Raw genomic sequence first — 21,677 nt, forward strand, 5'->3', positions numbered from 1 at the left:
TATTCCCTATTACATCTATGTTGTACAAGCAACATCCCAAGGTCTCACTGCATGAATATTAGGTTTGCATTTTGTTTTGTTATTCCTTAAAAAATGCTGAAACTGTCCTAAATATTTACTTGACTCAGGGTAGTAAGCCCCAGGTATCAACATGGCTTCCTCATCCCCTTAGTAGAAAAATAGCCAGGATAGAGGACACTGAAGCTTCTGTCTCCAGTTTTGGGCAATAGAGCAGTAGCATGACCATAGCTAACACTATACTCAGTTGAATCAAGGATATAAACTACTATATCCTTCAATAGCTATGGCTAAATAAGCCTCATTTTGTTAATTATTAGATGACCTATGGATGTCTCATTTTGTTCTAATTGTGAATTTGAGGTATCCAACCAGCCTAGTTACACCTTTGTTATTGTTAAGTCATTTTTCAGTGTGTCCAACTCTCCATGAGCCAATTTGCGGTTTTCTTGGCAGGGATATTGGAATGATTTATCATTTCCTTCTCCAGCTCATTTTATAGATGAGAAAACTAAAGCAAACAGGGTTAAGTAATTTGGCCAGGGTCACACAGCTAATAAATATCTGAGGCCAGATTTGAACTCAAGGAAATGAGTCTTCCTGATTCAAAATCCAATACTCTATCCACTGTGCCACCTACTTGCCCCTTATTTATAACTAGCATAGCCTTATTACCCTAGGCCTACAATTACCCATAAATGTGCATGTTTTATACCCTGTTAAAACATAAACTCTTTGAGGGCAGACTCTTTCCCTTTTTTCTTTCTGCACCTAGCAAAGTGTTTTTGAAAACATTCTTATTGTTTAATAAATCATTTTTGATTGATTGAAAATAATGACATTGAAGTTGGGTTTTAAAGGATGCAGAGATTTTCTTTAGATTGGGCCAGAGTATTCTAAGCACAAGGAAAAGAAGCAACGAAGACATGAAAGTAGTATAAAGGTGCAACTCCTGTTTGGATGAAATGCAGAATAACTGAAGGGAAGTCATATGTGATATAACTAGCAAGGAAGGCTGAACTTGTGGAAGACCTTAAATGTCAGGCTGAAAGATTTTAACTTTATTCAATAGTCAGTGATTAACAATTCGTAGGGGAATCTGAGTGGCACAATGGGTAGAGATACCAGGCCTGGAGTCAGGAAGACTCAACTTCTTGAGTTAAAATCTTGATCTCAGACACTTACTAGCTGTGTGACTCTGGGAAAATCACTTAACATTGTTTGCCTCAGTTCTTCATTTATAAAATGACCTGAAGAAGGAAATAGCAAATCTCTTCAGTAACTTTCCCAAAAAAACCCAAGTGGGATCACAAAGAGTCAGACATGACTTGAAAAACAACTAAACAACAACAAAAAGATTCATGGGACTTAGAGTCAGAAAATGTCTTAGAAATCACGTAGTTTGATTTCATTTTACATTAGGAAACTGAGGCTGAATGAAAAAGTGAAAGTTTCAAAGTAGCTGAGTCAGGATTCAAACATAGAATCCCTGATTCCAGATCCAACACTGTTTCTGGATCAAGGACCAACATGGTCAAAGTTTGCACATAAGGAATATAAATCTGAAAGTAAAATAAAAACAGATTAGAATATTGTGAATATGCCCTCCAAATTTTCCTTTCCATGTAAAATATACCCAGTTTCTTCAACTATTCATTGTGGGTAGAGGTCATATCATTTATATCCTCATTCATTACTTAATATCATGCTCTCTGTATAACAGACCCTCAAATATTGAATACTCTTGTTAATAGTAAGTTAAAAGGTCAAAATAAGCCATCTATTCAGCAACTAAGGTTTTCAGAATGTCTGTAATTGACAAAGCTAAATTAACCTCCAAGATGCCACATTTATAGCAAGGTTGTTCAGATAATCTTGTGATTTGCCAATATGAGACAAACCCTGCCCGCCATCCCCCATCAAAGGAGATCAATCCCTGTTTCATCTCTAAGCAGGTAGCCAGAGGGCATGTTCAGCTGCACAGGAAGTTTCCCAGTCTATCAAGTCATTGATTCTTCTGATTTCCTTTGCCATAAATTTAACAAAATAATCGTATTTTCAAATTAAACTTTTCAAATTCTTCTCTTCTGTAACTTAAATCAGTGTGGTATAAATGCCGGGACATTCTTCTTGGCAGTGTAGATAATAGAATTCTGTTGTATTTGAAAAATCAAACTTTTCCTCCCTTCCAATCAAGTTTGGTCCCCATTGAGCTGGATAAATGATCTCAGAATGCAAGCATATACATGTCTTTATTTATACATATTGTAGCCACACAGCTTCTATGGATTTTCATTATAATTTTATATATTTTATATAATTTTATAATTAGAGTTGGTTACAGATTAAAAAGAGAAAACATTAGCATTTAGTACCTTTATGCTTCAACATGAAAACTCAATATTTAAGATTGCATAGCTGCTCATTGCAAAACCTTTCCAATCAGAGGAAAGCTAGAAAAAGGGATTTATTCCATTCTTCTCTTTTCCCAGATCACCTCCATGCTCTCCACATAGGTTTCAATCTACTCTGATAGCTCCTAAGGGTTTTCTACAAAGTAATTTTGCATAGGGACAGTTATGACCATATGGCTCTCCTCAAACAACTCTAATGGTTCCACATTTCCTCTAGGATAAAATTTAGATTATTCTATTCAGCTCTCTGAACCCAACCCAATCTGACCCATATCTATTTTTCTAACCTAATTGGACATTGATACCCCACTCACATTCTTCAATCCAGACAAACTGGCCTTATGTCTAGTCTTCATACAGGATGCTACATCTCTCACATCTTTGCATTGGCTATCCCACATGCTTGGAATACCTTCCCTTGCTTACCTCTGCCTCCTGGCATCCTACTCTTCCTTTAAGATCTAGCTCAGGCACCATATTTTGCATGAAACCTTCCCCAATTGCAAAAATTGCTAGTGATTTCTCTTCCAAAGTATCTCCTATTTAACTTCTTCATACACATTGATATTTATTATCTTCATATTTTAATCTATATACATCTTTATAAGTACTTCTCTCCCACAATAGTTTGTAAGGCCCTTGTACGTAGGAATTATTTGATTTTGGATGTTCCTGCTGTAAAGTACTTTCTTCTCACTTATGCCACTTGGAATCTCTAGTTTTATTTAACTCTCAGCTCAAGTACCCACCTTTTCTAGGAAGACTTTCCCAGTCCTTCCACCTTTTGGAGCATTCTTTCCCAAAGTTACATCTTTTGAATATATGTTTATGTTGTCTCACTTATTATAATGTTAACTTTTGTTTTTATCTTTGTATTCTGATCATCTAGAAAAGTGTCTGCCACATAGAAGGTACTTAGGACATGTTTCTTGATTGATTAAGAAGTACAGTGAGGGACAGATTGCTTGCAGTGGTGCAAGTGAGGAAAAGGAACATGGAAAAGACAGAACTTGAAATGGGCCCAGAAGGATAGGTAGTATTTAAAGACATTATAAGCAGTGAGAAAGAAAAAACAGCATTAAAAGAATAGGGGACAGAATGAGCAAATGTTTGGAGTAGGGAAAGGCAAAAATAATTTGGAGATAGGCAAATAATTTCAGAAATTTAGGGGAACAGAATTTAGAGCTAGAAATGACCTCAGAAATCAAGTTCAACCTTCTTATTTTAGATGAAGAACCTGAGGCCCATAGAGGTAAAGTGACTTCTTTATCAGCACATAATTTGACAGGACATTAGCTTTGATAAAAGGGAAGAGTGTGATAAAAAAATTGAAAGTTTGGTTAGAGACAGATTATAGATGACTTCAAATATTAAAGCAAAAGCTTTGAACTTGAGTAGTAATTGAGAACCACTGAATGTTTTAGAGCTTAAATTCAAAGTTCCATGATCAGCATTCTGCATTATGAAGCTTACTATGATAGCTGTAGCGAATAGAATAGATTGGAATAGAAGGAGAGTGAAGGCTAGCAGAGCCTTTCAAAGGCTATTAAAATAATCCTTATTCTTTTTCTCAAATGACATAAGTATTAAGTGCTTTGCAAATATTAACATGTATTAAATGTTAGTTATTACTATTATGGTAGAATTACTATTTTTAAAAAATTACCCACACTCAATTTTTACTAATATTTTAACTTTATATGGATTCAGAACTGTTAAAATTCTCCATCTAAATTTAACAGAAGTTGTATGAATTTTAACAAAGAAAAAAGTTCATTTACCTTTTACCTTTAGAGATTCCATTTAACCCACAAAGTATTAGGTTCCCCTGAGGTAATGAAATATGGCTTTTGAGTGTAGCTAATGTTCTGTCCACATACCTACCTAAAAACTTCTTTTCATAATGGATGGCAACTACCTTTATGGATTTTACCTGACTTGATGTGCTATGTACTTGACAAGCAAGACATTGAAACTTTGTAATGGTGCTGGTGTTTGGGAAGCATTAAGGGGCAATTAGTCAATTAAGCATTATTTCTGGAAGAGTGAGCATTCCTATTTAGCAGATGAAAGTGACAGTATGTCTTAAAATGAAAACTATCTGTTTGAAGAGAAAAGGCACACACACACACACACACACACACAGACCATGTACACCCCACAGTTACCTGAGAAAATCATTCAGAGTCACTCTGCAACATTGATTATCTACACTTGTCAGAGCCTGAGAAAAGGGAAATCACTACTAAATGACTCCAATTACTCATAAATATGTTGATAAATATGTAATGTTAACATTTTTCCTGCCTAGTTTGCAAGATAAATTTTCTACATGTTACAGAAAATAGGACTAGCATAATCCCAAATGCATTGCTTCTATTTTGCCCATCTTTGTACTGTTTCATAGCTGGCATTGACCTCTCTATGAATTCCCAGAGATGCAACAACATCCAGAAAGATTTCTCAATAGACCTCTAATATCTGCCATGAAGAAATGTTTTACCCATTTTCTTGGAACAAGAATGAGTCATGAGACATGCACATATGGGAAAAGTTGTGCCTTCGAAGTCTTACCAGTTTTTCCTTTTTTTGAGAGCAAAGGCAGTATTTTCTCTGTGCCTGCATATGACTCCCAGAAATGACAACTTATCTGTAAAGGGAATGAAGAAAGGAAGAATTCAGATCGGCTGAGACAAAATTCAAGCAGCATTGGGTGTATGACAGGCTTTTGAAAAAAAATAGCTGAAACTGCATAAGTTTGTGGCAGTTGTGAATTATCATCTGCCCATTCAAACTGTTCACATTTTCCTTTGATCCATATAAGGGAGAGTCCATGCTTTCTGTCTGTGACATAGTCCTTAACCCAGCCCTAAAAGACAACTCTAAAATGCTCAGGGAGATCTTGCATTACCGAAATACCAAATATTCATCTTTCTCTAAGTGCAATTTCTAAAGACAAAGTTCTTTTTAACAATCAATTCTTCTTGAACTCCTCACCCAAGGATGCCTGGAAACTATTTCAAATGAAAGAAGAAAAAAATTATCTTATACAAAAAAACTGTTAATTGCAAAGAAGAAAACACACTTTATTTCACCTCATCACCTATATCTTTACTAGGGTAATTTTCAAATATGAACAACTAGGTGGTCCGCTGTATAGAGTGGTGCTCCAGGAGTCAGGAAGACTCTGCTTGATAAATTCAAATCTAGACACTTACTAGCTATGTGATCCTGGGCAAGTCACTTCCTCCTGTTTGCCTCAGTTTCCTCATCTGTAAAATGAGCTGGAGAAGGAAATGGAAAAACACTCCAGTATATTTGCCAAGAAAACCCCAATGGGGTTATAAAGAGCTGAACATAATTGAAACAAATCAAAAACAACACCAATTTTCAAATAACCTTCTTTTTTGGTCCATACCTATGATTCCAGTGAGAGAAAAAAATCCTGCTATAAAAACTCCCTACAACAATGCAGGTTATAAACTTTTCTGTCACTTATAGTATTTTTTTTCAAATGCTTTATTAACTTCTGAATTACATCATTAGTTTGTGCAGATTTTAAATTACAAATTGTCCCCCCATTTTTCCCCTACTCCCTGCCCCAAAATAGCAGTCCCACAGGATATCCCCTCCTCCAATCTGCTCTCTCCCACATCTTTTCTCATAAATCTTTCCACTTTTCCAGTGGATCTCTATGCCCCAGTGCCTGTATATCTTATTTCCTAATTACATGTAAAATAGTATTAATAATAGAATACACACACACATATATATATACATACATACATATATATATATAAATATATATGTACATATATTTAAACATGATTTTAAAACTTTGAATTGCAGATTTATTCCCTTCCTCCATTGTCACCCATCCTTACTGGGAAGATAAGCAGTTCAGTATAGGTTGTACATGTGTGGCTAATGCAAAACAATAACCTAGTAGATATATTGTAAAAGACTGACTATATTTCACTCCCTCCTATCCCATCTCCCACTTGTTCTATTCTCTACTTTGATAATGTCCCTTTTCAAAAGTGGGTGCTTCCAATTTCCCTGCCCCCCCAGCTTGCCCTCCCTTCCATCGTCCCCCCTTTCATCCCCTTCCCCCCTACTCTCCTGGAGGGTGAGATACCCTATTTAGTGTGTATGTCATTCCCTTCTCAAGCCAAATTCAATGGGAATAAGGTTGACCCATTCCCTTTTGCCTTCCTATTCTTCCCCTCCATTGTAACCATTTTCCCTTGCCTCTTCTATATGAGATAGTTTACCCCATTCTGTCTTTCCCCATCTCCTCTCATTATATTCCTCTCTCACCTCTTAATTTTACCTTTTAAGTAACATCCCTTCCCATCAAATTGGTCCTGTGCCCTCTATCTATGTATACCTGTAAACATATATACACACATTCACATATGTATTCAAATGCCCCTATACCCATATATATATATGTATATGTATGTATGTATGTATTCCCTTCAACTACTGAGAAAAGTTTCATCAGTTACAATTATTTTTTTTTGCATGTAGGAGTGTTAATAGTTCAACTTTGATAAGTTGCTTATGATTTCTTTTCCCTGTTTACCTTCTTATTCTTCTCTTGCTTCTTGTATCTGAATGTCAAATTTTCTATTCAATTCTGGTTATTACAACAAGAATATTTGAAAGTCCTCTATGCCACTAAATGACCATATTTTACCCAGAAACATAATACTCAGTTTTGCTGGGTAGGTGACTCTTGGTTTTAATCCCAGCTCTTTTACACCTCTGGAATATCATATGCCAAGCTCTTCAATCCCTCAGTGTAGAAGCTGTGAGATCCTGGGTTATCCTGATTATGTTTCCACAATATTCAGATTGTTTCTTCCTGGCTGCTTGTAATATTCTCTCCTTAATCTGGGAATTTCGGAACCCGGCTATAATATTCCTAGGAGTTTTCTTTTTGGGATCTTTTTCAGGAGGTGATCAATGGATTCTTTCAACTTCTATTTTGCTCTCTGGTTCTAAAACATCAGGGCAGTTTACTTTGAGAACTTCCTGGAGGATGATTTCTAGGTTCTTACTTTGATCATGGCTTTTAGGTAGTCCAATAATTTTTAAATTATCTCTCCTGGATCTATTTTCCAGGTCAGTGGTTTTTCAAATGAGATGTTTCACATTGCCTTCTATTCTTTCATTTGTTTGGGTCTGTTTAACAGCATCTTGATTTCTCATAAAGTCATTAGCTTCTATTTGCTCCAATCTAATTCTGAAGCAATGATTCTCCTCAGTGAGCTTTTGACATTCTTTTTCCATCTGTCAAATTCAGCTTTTTAAGGCATTCTTCTCCTTATTGCCTTTTTGAGCCTCTTTTGCCATTTGAGTTAGTCTATTTTTTAAGGTGGTATTTTACTCACTCAGGCTGTTGACTCTCATTTCGTAATTTTCTTGCATCGTTATCATTTCTCTTCCCAATTTTTCCTCCACTTCTCTTATCTGCTTCTTAAGGTCCTCTATGGCCTGTAACCAACTTGTATTTTCCTTTGAAGCTTTTGGTGCAGGAGTTCTGACTTCACTGTTGTCCTGTTACATGCTTTGCTCCTTTTTGTCCCCAAAATAGGAGTGTAATGTTGGAATCTTCTCTGTGCTTTGTTTCCTTTGTCTGGTCATGTTTCCTCTCAGACACTTGACCCCTGGGCTTTTTGCCACAGTAGTACTCTGGCACCAAACAGGGGAGCTTTCATCCCAAATGCTGGTGTTTTCTCGGCTGCCAGAGGTATTAGATAGGTGCCATCTTTGAGGCCTCCGCAGGCTTTGTCAAGCTGGACACACACCCAGGACCTCTACCCTTTACTTCAATCCAGATCCAAGCAGGTTAAAGCAAGAGTGATTACCACTTAGACTGGTTGCTTGTCCCCCCTACACTCTGAAGGCCAGGAGCTGAACCTGCCACGAGGTGCTGGTTTGCTTTGCCTACCTCTCAGCGGCTTCTCAACCCAGGGGCAAAAGCCAGGCACTCCCACTTACTGGGTCACAAATCCAGACTTCACTGACCTCTCACTTTGTCCTTCACATCTATGTGTTGTTAATTCTGGAAATGACCACAGCTGCTGCTGATCTGGAGGCTGGTCAGGCCCGCCCTGGGCCTAAAGCCTTGGCCTAGGGCTGGGCTGGGCTCCTGGAATGCTGAGCTGGCCGATTCCTGCCAGCCTACTGGTCTGTCCTCAGCTGGAGGTTAGCTTCTCTGTGTTATTTTGTGCCTTGTGCAGCTCCAAAGTTTGTTAAGAGTCCTGTTTTTACATGGATTGGGGAAGGTAGAAGCTGGAGCAATGGGGAGGTCCTGCATGTACTCCACCATCTTGACTCTGCCCTGTCACTTATAGTATTAACTGGCATGGTAAGGACTTAAATGACTTGATCAGTGCCCCATGATTAATATCTTTAAGTTGGATTTGAAACCAAAGCTTTCTGATTCCAAGTCTGTATGGACAAGTTAATAGTTATATACATGATGCATACATAAGAATGGGCACACACACATAAACACAATACATATAAGTATATATTTATATATAGAGAGATAAAAGTATAAAGTGATAGATAGAAATGAAATAAGATTATCTAAACATGTCAACTTAACAAACACTAAGACTGTAGTTTAAGGAAATTGTGCTTATGATAGAATTTATATTAGTGGTTTGGGGTATAGGGGTGTTCAGGAAGACTAGTATCTCTGGAGTCCCTTTTTAGGGCTGCTTTCCAACTTTGGTGTCCACTTGATCCAACCAACTCTCATCTGTGGCTCTAAAAAGCTGCAGAATACACAGAAACCACACCCAAGTAACAATTTTAGGCGGACAAATTAAACCAGATTGAGGAAAACTGAGGAGTCTCAAAGCTGTTTGTGTATGAGGGAGCATCTCCTCTAAGCATATGAAGACTTCCCCTTGTAGAAGAGATGAGTGAGAATTATTAGTTTCAATGGTCATGAAGCAGACTATAGTAGACACTGCAAAGAGCTTAGAGTTTGATTAGATATCAGACACCAAGGTTATAGAATGTATCCTAATCCATTGCCCATCATCTTTACTTTTGTCTTGCCACTGAACTCCAATTGTCCTGGAAGAGAGAGTAAGCTGATGACTTCCCACAACTCTGACTCATTATATCCAATTTATTCACAAATCAAGATACATCACCCATACTGTCTCCCCTTTTTACTACCTCAAAGTCCTATGGCAACAGACAATGATGAAGCAACAGGTGAAGATACATTGGGGGCTTTATTCACAACCCTGCACACAGGCAACCTAGGCCATTGGGTTATCTTCTCACTGGACTGAAGCAAGAGTGGCATTTGATAGCCCCCTGTGTGTGTGAGCGGACACTTTAAGAACTGCACTGCTCACCTCCTAGCATGAGGGAGGAGATAGAAAAAGTGCCACAAATTTTTTTCTGCTTCATTTAACTCAGACCTGTTTACCATGGTAGGTAGGCACCCTACCTTATATTCAAAACATGAAAAGGTCCAAAAATTTTTGCAAAGATTATTCCATTCATTCAGCATCAATATATGGAATGTGCACATGCTTATGGACAACATGAAATCCAGTAGACAAAAGAGCTCTTATGAGAGAATTCAGAAGGTATCACATCCAAATAGCAGCCCTGAATGAAACAAGGATGGCAAATGAAGGCAAGCTTACCAAAGTTGGAGCTGGATGCATGTTTTTCTGGGGTGGGTGCAATGATGGGGAGTACCATGAAGCTTCTGCAGCTTTCACAATCAAAACTAAACTGGTCAACAAACATATGCCTCCCAAAATGAGTGAATGACCGACTCATGACAATGTGTTTGCAACTTTCTGGAAAGTGCTACACCACCATCATGAGTGCTTGTGCTCCATCCTTGCTGAGGTCAAAGAAAAATTTTATGCACAACAGAACAAATGTGCCAAAAGAAGACAAGATTGGTATTTTGGTAGAATTTAACACTATAGTAGGCTCAGAATATTAGACATGGCAAGGAGTCCTTGGGAGGAATAGAATTGAAAGCAACAGTCACTTTCTACTGAAGACTTGTGTGTTTCATAACCTTTTCTTCTGTTTACCTAAATGCAATAAAATGTCATCGATGCACCCTCATAGCAGACTTTAGCATTGCATAGACTGTCATTATAAGGAAAATGAAGGAATATAAGAGTGATGAAGATGATGTGTGGCACAGAGTACTGGACTTATCACAGAATTTTCCTTTCTAAGCTAAACATTAACATTTAATAAATACAGGGAGTCCAATGCAAGATGATTACCAGAAGACTTATGGTCAACAGATTAGAGCATTTGTCGCTAACTTGGAGAGAAATCTGAGCCAATACATGGTTGGTAACAGTGCAGCAGGAAAGAAATGATCATCAGAGATCTGGTGTACAACACTGCATTTACTCTTCTGGGCCAGAGTATTCACAAACATCAAGATAGTTTTGACCAAAACATTGAAGAAATTCAGAAGTTTCTAAATGAAAACAAACTGGGAACTTCACAGGGTTTACTAAAAGAATAGTTCATCCATCTCTAAGAAGGCAGTGTTAAACTCCATCAGCAGTAAAATGCAAGTGAAACTTAGAGAGATGCAAGATTCTTGTCTTAATAAGAACGCAGATGTAACAATTTTTGTTTAGTTTATAGATAATTATGCACTCAATGCAGTATCTAAGGCTGAGGTGCAATAGAGTATGTATTTATTCCTGCTGCTTGTGCTAATTTTGACCTGATAATTAACACCAAAAAAACAAAGCTTCTCCACCAACCAGCACCACACTATCCATATATGGAACCATTGTTTACAACAAATGGAGAAATTTTGAATGCTGTGTAATAGTTCACTTACCTGGCTTTATAATTTCCAGGGATGTCCCCATAGATGATGAGTTTGATGCACACATTGCCAGAGATAACTCAGTATTTGGGAGGCTCAGAAAAATAAAAGTATGAGAAAGAAGAGGCAGTAGACTGCCTACCAAACTGATGGTTTACAGAGCCATTGTGAAATTTTTTTTGTATGTCTTCCAGTACCTTGCCAGAAAATTCAATCACTTCCATTTCAATTGTTTTAGGAAGATTCTGAACATCACCTGAAAAGATAAGGAACCAGACACTAAGGTTATTTTTCAAGCTGAAGTGCCAAACAATTCAAATTCTACTGTGGAGAACATAACTCCAATAGTTCGTCCATATTGTTTGAATGCCAAATATAAGTTTTTTTCTAAAAAACTATTTTACAGAAAAGTCACACAAGGTAAGCACTTACACAGAGATCAGAATACATGATACATAGATACTCTCAAATACTCAGATACTTCTGAAGTCTTGAAGTTCAAGATCTCTAGGAAAAATTTTGGAATTAATTGTGAGACACTGACGTAGGACTGCCCAACATGGTATATTCACCTCAAAGAAGGTGATAGGGTCTATGAGGAAAAGAAAATTGTAGCATCTCAAAAGAAACATGAGATGCACAGATTTTGAGACATCTGCACTCCAAATGTTTGTATGGACTCTTTGTACCCAAACTATGTTAGAACCTCCCATGTATGTATTGGTCTGATCAGCTGAAGTTGGACACACTGTACTTGACCCCAACATAGTGATGTCATTTTGTTCCTCTTTGAGAGTGAAGGACAAAACCATATACCTGTAGGTTTGCATGTTGATTGCATGTTGATATGAACTTTATCTTTGCAAACAATATTTCATTGAGTGCAGTGTTTTGAAAACATGAATATAATGTTAAATATATCTATGTGCACAAATACACACCAGTTACAAATGTGTGTGGATAGAGAGATTTAGAGTGAGAATAGCTAAGATCTAGACTTAAAGTTAAGAATCACAGAATTTTAGAGTTGGAGACCTCAGAGTTCATAGAATCTAACCCATATCTCCCAAAGAAATGCTTACTAGACTATATCTGACAACTGATGTTGCAACTTCTATCTGAGGGCTCTTAACAGGACACTAATTTTGGAGGAAGCCCTTTCTGTTTTTGCACAATTTTAATTTTTAGGAGGTTTCCCCTCTAACTATCCAACTTAAATACATGTCTTTGCAACTTCTCCCTGTTGCTCCTCGTTCTATTGTCTGGGGCCAAACAGAAAAAAAAAGTTTAATCTCTCTTCCCCATGATAGTCATTGAAATACATTTCCCCTCTGCTTCTTCTCTTCTGAAGTCTACCAGCCCCCAGTTCCTTCAAATAATTGTTATCTAAGGAGTACTTACTGTCTGAGTTGCACTGTTCTATATATTCTCCAGTTTATCAACATCAAGAAGATGTGAATTCAAGTCTTTATTGTGAAAATAGTAGGGTTATCTTGGGTAAATCTTTTAAATTCTAGGCGCCTTACACAATTCCCTAAAACTTGTGTACCATACTAAATCATAGACATTATGATGTTTTCCTGAAGCACTTTCCTGCATTAGGAGCTCCCTAAGCCAATGAAACCAAATATCTTTACCATATATCCTTCTTTTATATAGAATATAACACTACACAACAGCAGTTAGCGTATGTGGACAATTGCCAATCCTATTTTCCATTCCCTCCTTTCTCTTCTGACATCAGTTTTCCTCAGTCTTATAATGCCTTCATTTGGTAAAGAGACTTGACTTATACAGTATGACTTAAACAGTATAACATATTTATCCTTTACATGAACAAAGATCTAAATCATTTTCATCTACATAGACATATCAGCTCTTAATAACAGCAACATATGGTTAGAATATTTATTCATACAGCACTTTTTTAATTTTTCAGAGTTTTTTTGTATAAATTATATCCTTTGATCCTAATAAACAACCCAGACAGAATTATTATGTCCATTAGACAGGACCATGCTATGCCCTCTTAAATCTCAAAAGTTTGTGATTCTATTTATGAAATTGAAGAAATAAGTATTCAACAAGCATTTATTAAGCCTTACTATGTATCAGGTACTATACTAGGTGCCAGGAATACAAATACAAAGAATAGATTCATTCCTATTCTCAAAGAGATTACATTCTATTGGGGTAGACAATATATGTACATATGAGTATATATAGAGAAGAGGTGCAAAGAAAATACAAAATAGTGAATAGGATGATGACAGTTGAGGGTGGGATCAGAAAAGGCTTACTAAAGAAGACAGAAAACTTTATATTGATGGAAGTGAGGGATACTCTGAGGCAGTTGTGGGGAGGAAGTACTTCCATCCTATTTATGAGAAATGGTTAGTGCAAGGTAACGGAGATGAGAGATAATTCAGCATTTGAAGAACATAGAGAAGATCATTCTGCCTGGACTGTACAGTGTAGGAAAGGAAGTAATACATGATGAGTCTGGGAGAAAGTTGAGAATGGATCCAATGTCATTTTATATTTGAAACTACAGACAATAGGATGCCAATAGCGTTTATTGAGAAGGATAATGATATGGTCAGATATGAGCTTCTAAAAAATCACATTCATAGCTGTGTGGAGATTGGATTGCAAAAAGACTTGAGGGAGGGAAACCAATTATGAAGCTATTGCAGTAGTCCACGTGAGAGGTGATAAGGGTTTGAACTAAAGTGATTCCTGTGAGCCCAAAGAAGCTTTAGATTAGAAAGATATCATGGAGGTAGAAGTGATAAGATCTGAAAACTGATTAGAAACATGGGACTAAGGAGAATAAAGAATCAAAGATAATGCTGAAGTTGCAAATCTAGAAGACTGGAAAGATTTTAAGCTCATTACAAAAATAAAGAAGTTGGGAGAAAGGGTAAATATTTTTTTTTGGGGGGGGGATAAAGAGTCCTGTTTTGCATATATTGTGTTTTAGGAGCCTATGAGATTTCCTGTTTAAAATTTACAATAGATAATTGCTGATGTGGGACTAGAGTTTAGGAGAAAGAATAGGTCTGGCTATATATATTTGGTTGTAATCTGCATAGAGATGATAATTAAAGCAACTGAAGTTGATAAGATCACCAAGATAGAAATGGCAAGAGAAGATATATACACAATTAAGGGGGAGGGAGAGGGTGGTGAGACAACAAAGAAACTGAAGAGAATAATTTCACAAAACTCAAAGAAGAGGTAGTGCGGTAGAAAGGAGTATTCAACTGGACCAGATGTTGCAGAGAAGTGAAGAAGGGTGTAGAATGATCATTAGATTTATAATTAAGAGATCATTGGTGACTTTTAAAAAAGCCATTTCAAATGAATGCTGAGATCAGTAACCAAATTGCAAAAAGATTGACAAATGAGTGAAGTGAGTGGAAGTAAAGTCTTGTTCTAGGAAAGAAAGTAGATATTGAGTCTTCAGAGGTTGTGATTTATCTAAAGCTGGTGACTTCCTATTAGAAGGAGTTAATACAGCTTCCTTCTGCTTTTGTCTAACAATTAGGGATAAGAAAATCTGACACAACTAATATTAAAGATGGAATAATGTCTCTAAATTTAACCAGAACAACTAGTACCTTTATGCAATAGAAAAACTCCACATATTCATCCTCAATGTATTCTTCTGCTAGTCTGCAAGTTCCTCCCCATCTCATTCCATCTGATAGCTTGTCAATCCCTCAGTGAGGGGTTTTCTATTTTTTCTTCCTGTACTATTATCTCAATAACTAATTGTCTCCCTCATGTTGCCAATACTTATCAATTATTCTTTCAAATAACTTGCTCCATAATTCGTCTTCTCTTCAGTCACATAGCCACTGTAGTGATTCAGGACCCCTTCATATCTTGCTGAGACTAATTATCATAGCCTCCTAATTAGTCTCAACCTCTAGGTTCTCCCCTTTCCAAGAAAAAGAAAACAAAGAAAAAAAAGTGTAAAGACTAAGTCTGATGATAGCACCCCCTTTCCAAGAACCATCAATGGCTGCCTAATTCCTTTATGATAAAATGTAGATTCCTCAAATTGGTATTGAAAGCACTTCACCATCTATCCCTAGTCTATTTATACCATTATCCTTCAAAAAATGTGCATTCTATCTAAACTGGCTTAAGTGCTGGACCCCGAACTTGGTGTTTTGCTTCCTTACCTTTGTTAGAGGCTGTCACCCATCCCTAGAGTGTACTCTTTCATCACTTTCACATCTTAAAATGCCTAGCATCTTTTATGGCTCATTCCATGTTTTTCTCACTTGGGAAGTCTTTCTTGATTCTCCTAGTTTTAATGCTCTCTCAATTCCTCTTAAATGATCATGTACATGCTTATCTGCTCTGTGTATCCTCCTCATAGAAAGTGAATTCTTTGAGGGTAACTTGTTTTTACTTTTTTCTTTGTATATTCTTAGTGCCTAGTATAGTGGCATGCGTATGTATTTGCTTACTAAATGTTTGTTGGATTAGATTGGAAATGATGAATGCATTCATTCATTCACTTATCATAGATTAGACTTTAAAGCAAAAAGAAATGTCAAAGTTCATGTAGCCCAACATCCTAATTTTACAAATGGGAAAACATGAAGAAAATGTTTAATCCAAAATCACACAATTTACTAGCAGAGATGGGTTTTGAACTCAGCTCCTTGATTTCAATATCCAACACTCTTTCTACTACGGTGTCCTTTGATTTAACACATAAGGCATGAAGTGTGTAATAAGTTCTTAAACTGGCAAATCTTCATACCAAGTAAAAGAATACTTGCTCATATTCTACTATGACATTGCATAAAAATACTATCAAATATAATTAAAATAAAAACGTAAGTGGTAGAAATGGTTTTGTCTTAATTAAAATAAAAGCTTAAGTGGCAGTAATTGTGGTGTCTTAGGTGGAACTGAGGAAGGATAATCTTGAACTTGTGAGAAGAAGAAAAGATTTTAGAGGAGATGGTATTTGAACTTGGTTGGGTAGAGTTTCATTGGGCATAGAAGAAAATAGGAGGGCATTATAAATAAGGAAAGAAAACTGAGTAAGCAAAGAAAGTGGCAGGAAAACAAGGTTTATAAATGGGTATTAGGAGCTTAGAGTGTAGTATGAAATTTGACTGGAATAGTAGAGTGCTGCCAGATTTTGCAAGGATTTAAATTTTTTTAACGTATTTAGCCAAAAAAGCAATATAATAATTGGAAGGGCTTTGAGGAGTGGAGTTAGATGCCTAAATTGATACATAGGAAAATTTAATATGGTGATGGTGGTGAAACTTAGAAGGGGTGGAGGTCTGAGGGGAAGAGTGGATATGAGAAGATCTAATAGGAAACTAGTGTAATATTTCAGCTCACTAATAAAGAAGTTCTGATGTAGAGTAATGAAAATGATAGTAGATAAGAGAAAATTGATTCAACAGATAGTTTGGAAGTAGAATCGCTAATATTTGGAAGGTATGCCAAGGAGAGGGAAATTAAATATCAATGCCAAGGTTATGGGAGCCTAAAGGAATGGTAGTGCCATAGAACAAATTACAGGAACACGAGAGAACAGTTTTGGAAGATTTTTTTTTTTTAAGCAATTGGGGTCAAGTAACTTGCTCAAGGTTACACGGCCAGTTATTATTTATGGGTGTGGTGCTGAGTATCTGAGCCCGGATTTGATCCAGGTCATCCCGACACTGGAGCCGGTGCTCTCACCCGCTGAGCCACCTGGCCGCCCCTAATTTTGGAAGATCTTAGTACATGCTTCCAAACTCAGCAAAAGATTCATCCTGCAAAAAATATATTGACCTACCTTGGGCTAGCTGGGGCAATTTACTTTGAAGTTTATTAATTCAAATGGAGAAAAATAAGCTCTCCTTCAAAGCTTTTCCTCATTTTCTCTGAAAAGATACTAGTACTCTCCATAGTAATATTAAAAGGAGCACAGATTTAATGATGAAAAGATCATCTAGCCAAACCTCCTCATCTTAAAGTCAAAGACAGTGAAGTCGAGGGAGGTTAAATGGTTTTTCAGTTTCATGTAGATGATAAATGACAGAGACAAGGTTCAAACTTGTGTTCTCTGACTCTAAATTTAGCACTCTTTCCACTGAACCACACTACTCCTCCTATTTCTACAGAACTTTAAGATTTACAAACTACTTGCCTTATAATAATCCTGTTAGGAAATTAAGACAAAGAATACCCTCATTTTATAGATGAGGAAAATAAGACTCAGAGGAGATACGGGATGTACCCAAGGTAAACCAGGTAATAATAAATGATTTTTGAATAGTACTTTAAATTTAGAAAGTAGTTTCTACCAGTAATTCTGTAAAATAGATTGATGACTTAAATTGTCTATTGTCATATAATTATTGGTAAAGGTGTCCTAATATCAAAGTTGTCAGACTTTCCACTATACCACACCAAATAAAGTGAGTATCAAGGAAGATAGAAGAATGAGGTTAGATATTAAGCTTGAATTTCCTCTGGCTACATACATGTGTTCATATTGTTTGCTTATTCTACAGCATTCCATTTAAAAGATAATAGGTTAAAATATAATGAAAGTTGTTGCTTCCATTCCATAAAGACATGTGAGATCTACAGATTGATATTCACAAAACTCAGTCATCTCAGTAGTTTCCACTAAAATGTGTGCCTGTGAATATTTATGTGTACAAAACTTAGCATGAATTCCTCAATCTCCATTTCTTTGGAAAGGGAAGGTTAAAGAAAGGAGGAAAGGTGATGGGGAGACAAAGAAGAGGAAAATGAAAAAGAAGGGGAAGGAAAGAAATGGAGAAAGGGAAAGAAGAATAAGGGAAAAGGAATAGAAAGGGAAGGGAAAGGAAAGGGGAAGATTGGGGAAGAGGAAGATTGGGAAGGGAAGAGAAAAATGACATCAAAGTACAGTGCAAAACTCCCTTCAGGGAAGAAGGAGTTGGGGAGGGAGGGGTTGTTGAGTGCCCACTGGAAGAGGGTAACCAGGTGGCATATTCTTCTAACTGCCAATCAGGATATGAGGCATGTCACTCACTTTAATGTGTCTTTCTTTGAGAGATGTGGAATGTTGAAGAACTGACTTAAAGCTTCTCGTGCTCAGAACGACCTCTTCAGAATCAAGAAGAGTTGAGAGTTGGACAGAAGTACACAAGGTGATTATTGTTGTCAGTTCTCCCTTTTAACCTTCTTCTTTTCTTCCAAGGTCCAAAGAATGTTTATCCAAAAGGCAGGTACTCAAAATCTACTGGACCAATTCTATACTGCTTGGCTTATTATTTTCCTCATTTTTCTTAATTTCTACATTCTGTTCTACTGGTTTCCGACAATGCTCCAATGTTTACGTCAGCACTGTAATATATGATGAATCATTACAAGGGTAGAATTTGAGGCCAAGCTTTTCATTTTTAGCTTTAACCATCAGGAAATGCATTTCTCTATAATGGGAAATAATTATTGAATATTGTGATTTTTAGTGTGAAATTATTATGTCAATACTTCACTTTCCCCTCACTGCTTCTCCTTCTTAATTGCACAATATCCAACTATTCTACATGTTTTCACATATTTAGGAATTAATAAATCAACTTTAAAATGAATTTACTTATTTTATTAGAATTTTAAAGCATTTTCCCTTCTCCGAAGAATTTAGAAAATGACCTATGATCTTACCCCATTTTGTTTATATATTGTATGTGTGTATGCATGCATATACATATATGTGTGTATGTGTTTCTGTGAATAAAATGTATGACCAAAAATTAAGTGAGAGTGGATTTTTCAAAGTCTCATCACTTTGGCCTTTTCCCCCAAGAGCATAATACCTTCTCAGAAGCTTAAATATATCTCTGTTTATCAATGTGTGATGATTGAAGTTCCAGAGCCCAAAGGAAATTTAGACAACTTTTGAGTCTGGAGAGTTTCTCAAACTCAAGATAGGAATTCACACACCAGATATGACCAATGGTCCATCCAGTATAGCATCCTGTTTCCCACTGTGTCTAATGACAAATGTTTTACAGGAAATCATAAACTCACCATGATGCACCTAATTGGGAAATACAGCACCACTGAGAAAATTTCTTCCTGACCCTGGTAAATGGTTAGCTTATTCCCTGGAGCCAGAGGCTTGATTACCATTTATCTTGAAACTAGTGTTATAGAGCAACTCTATCCCTAGAACATGCTATTACGTTTCTTATGCTTATTTAATCCTTAATTGAATCTTATTAACCTCTTCTGATTAACAACTCTTAATATAGTGAACCAGAAATCACATGCCCACATTTAACTTCTATCCAGGTGTATTGAAGACAGTGATATATCCACATTATTTTTTTGTGTTTTGCTTTATTTTATATTTTTACATAACATCTTGGGAGTGAGGTAGGGAGATGTGATCCTCTGGAAGAAATAATAAATAAACTGCTTTGTAATTAGGGATAATTTTTTCTTTGTTGTTAAGATACAAAGGAAACAAGTTTAATTCATAACTTGTAAATTTTACAAATATGTTTTATTGAAACTTTAGAATACTCCATATGCCTACTAGGGAAATGTTGACTTGGAGCCAGATCATATTATTAAGAAATATTTTCAGCATGGCCTTGCTAGGAAACTACTAACAATGTCTTAACAGTTTGCCAGGAGGCTATGGGCAGAGTATTTTATTTCCCTGACAACAGTTCTGCAAATGACTTCATGAAACTGTTTGTGACACTGTTAAACTGTCCACAAGATGCCTGTAAGCAAACAATACAAAGCTCTGTTAGTCAAGCACTATATTAGTATACTGTCATCACTTCTTCAATTGCTAAATGTGACGAACAGTGTCAGAATCTGGAGCTAAGGGTACTTTGCTAAGGTGACTGGGGGACAGGTCATTTAACACAAAAGACGTTTTGGCTCACTAGAATAATCATAGATCTAGAACTCTAGGATTTAAAAGACATGAAACCCAATGACTTTATTTTATAGATGAGAAACCTGAGCCCAGGGAAATTATTTGACTTGCTCAGTGTCATACAGGTAGTAAGCAACTATCAAAAGCAAGATATGAACATAGATTGTCTTATTTAAGAGCTTATTAGGCTCTTTCCACTACAGTTTGAGCATATATAGGAATGGTTTGAAGAAAAATTATGGCATATTTGCCTTTCTGGAGATGGCACTAATAAGGTGGTGAGATTATTAAACGTTAGGCAGAATCTGTATAAAAATAGCACAATCAAAATCACAGATACACAAGACTGTAAGGGAACCCACCATATACCTGACCATGAAGTCACCAACTGTTGGTCACCCAAACTTTGCTTGAAGACTGCTAATGAAGGAGAAAGCCACTACCTTCTGCAAGAAAGTGTATATAAAAATAAACCAAACATCCTTATGGATTAGTAAAGAAGAAATTGATGCTTGTACAACGTATATTCATTCATTCTTTTCTATCTCTGTCTCTCTCTCTCCTTTGATTTCTCACACCTGCTTTGTGTGTGTGTACAAACACACACACACACATATAAACAAATGTAAGCTTGTGAAGGGCAACAGAGGTTTCATTTTGTCTATCCTGAACACATAGAACAATGCCTGGAACATAATTTAATAAATGTTTACTTATGAGGGCAGGTAGGTAGCTCAGTAAATAGAATGCTGGGCCTGACGGCCTCAGGAAGACCTGAGTTTAAATCTGACTTCAGAAACTTACTAGCTACGAGGCCCTTAGCAATTCACTTAAACTCAATTTGCCTCAGTTTCCTAAGTTGTAAAATGAGGATAATAATAGAACCTATTTCTAAGTATTGTTATAAGGATCAAATAAGATAACAATTGTAAAGTACTTAGCACAGTATCTGACACATAGTAAGTACTTTAAAAATATTAGTTATTTTATTGATCATTATATAAAGATCTGGGAGTCTCTCCCTGTAAACTCATGCTCTTCAAAATATTGGGGGGAAAATGCTGCATTAAGGGAAAATGATTTATGATTAATTTTATTATCAGCATTTAATTTATCCGAGGACTATGTTTAAGTTTCATTTCTCTCAGTATGTGTCCTTTCCATCTCTGTCCATAACTGAATAATTATGGGAAGTACTCAAAAATTCTTTAAGACTAAAATGCTTCTTGTCCACATTTTAGAGTCTCTAGATATCTATATCAAGTTTTCATATTTGGGAGAGAGTAAATGGGGACAGAGTCAAGATGGCAGAGTAGAAGCACAGCCTCTGAGTGCCTCCAGCTTCCACCTTCCCCAATCAATGTAAAAAGGGGAATTTGAACAAAACTTGGAACTGCAAAACCGACAAAATGACAAAGGGGAATTAACCTCCAGCTGAGGACAGCCAGGCAGGCATCAGGCAGCACAG

At 36.5% G+C, this 21,677-nt stretch overlaps 1 long non-coding RNA gene across 1 annotated transcript in view; it reads right to left on the reverse strand.

The window, feature by feature from the left end:
* Positions 1-5,006: 5,006 nt before the first annotated feature.
* LOC138164091 (uncharacterized) overlaps positions 5,007-21,677 on the reverse strand; it is a 29,276-nt gene continuing 12,605 nt past the window's right edge. Inside the window, exons 2-3 of the long non-coding RNA XR_011168994.1 lie at positions 11,305-11,548; positions 5,007-5,082 (exon numbers count right to left, since the gene is read on the reverse strand). This is a non-coding gene — a long non-coding RNA (uncharacterized lncRNA). The remainder of the gene's footprint in view (positions 5,083-11,304; positions 11,549-21,677) is intronic.

This window comes from Petaurus breviceps, unplaced genomic scaffold (assembly GCF_028583685.1).
Source record: "Petaurus breviceps papuanus isolate PSGF00001 unplaced genomic scaffold, PetGlider_PUasm1.0 189, whole genome shotgun sequence".
Taxonomy (NCBI): domain Eukaryota; kingdom Metazoa; phylum Chordata; class Mammalia; order Diprotodontia; family Petauridae; genus Petaurus; species Petaurus breviceps.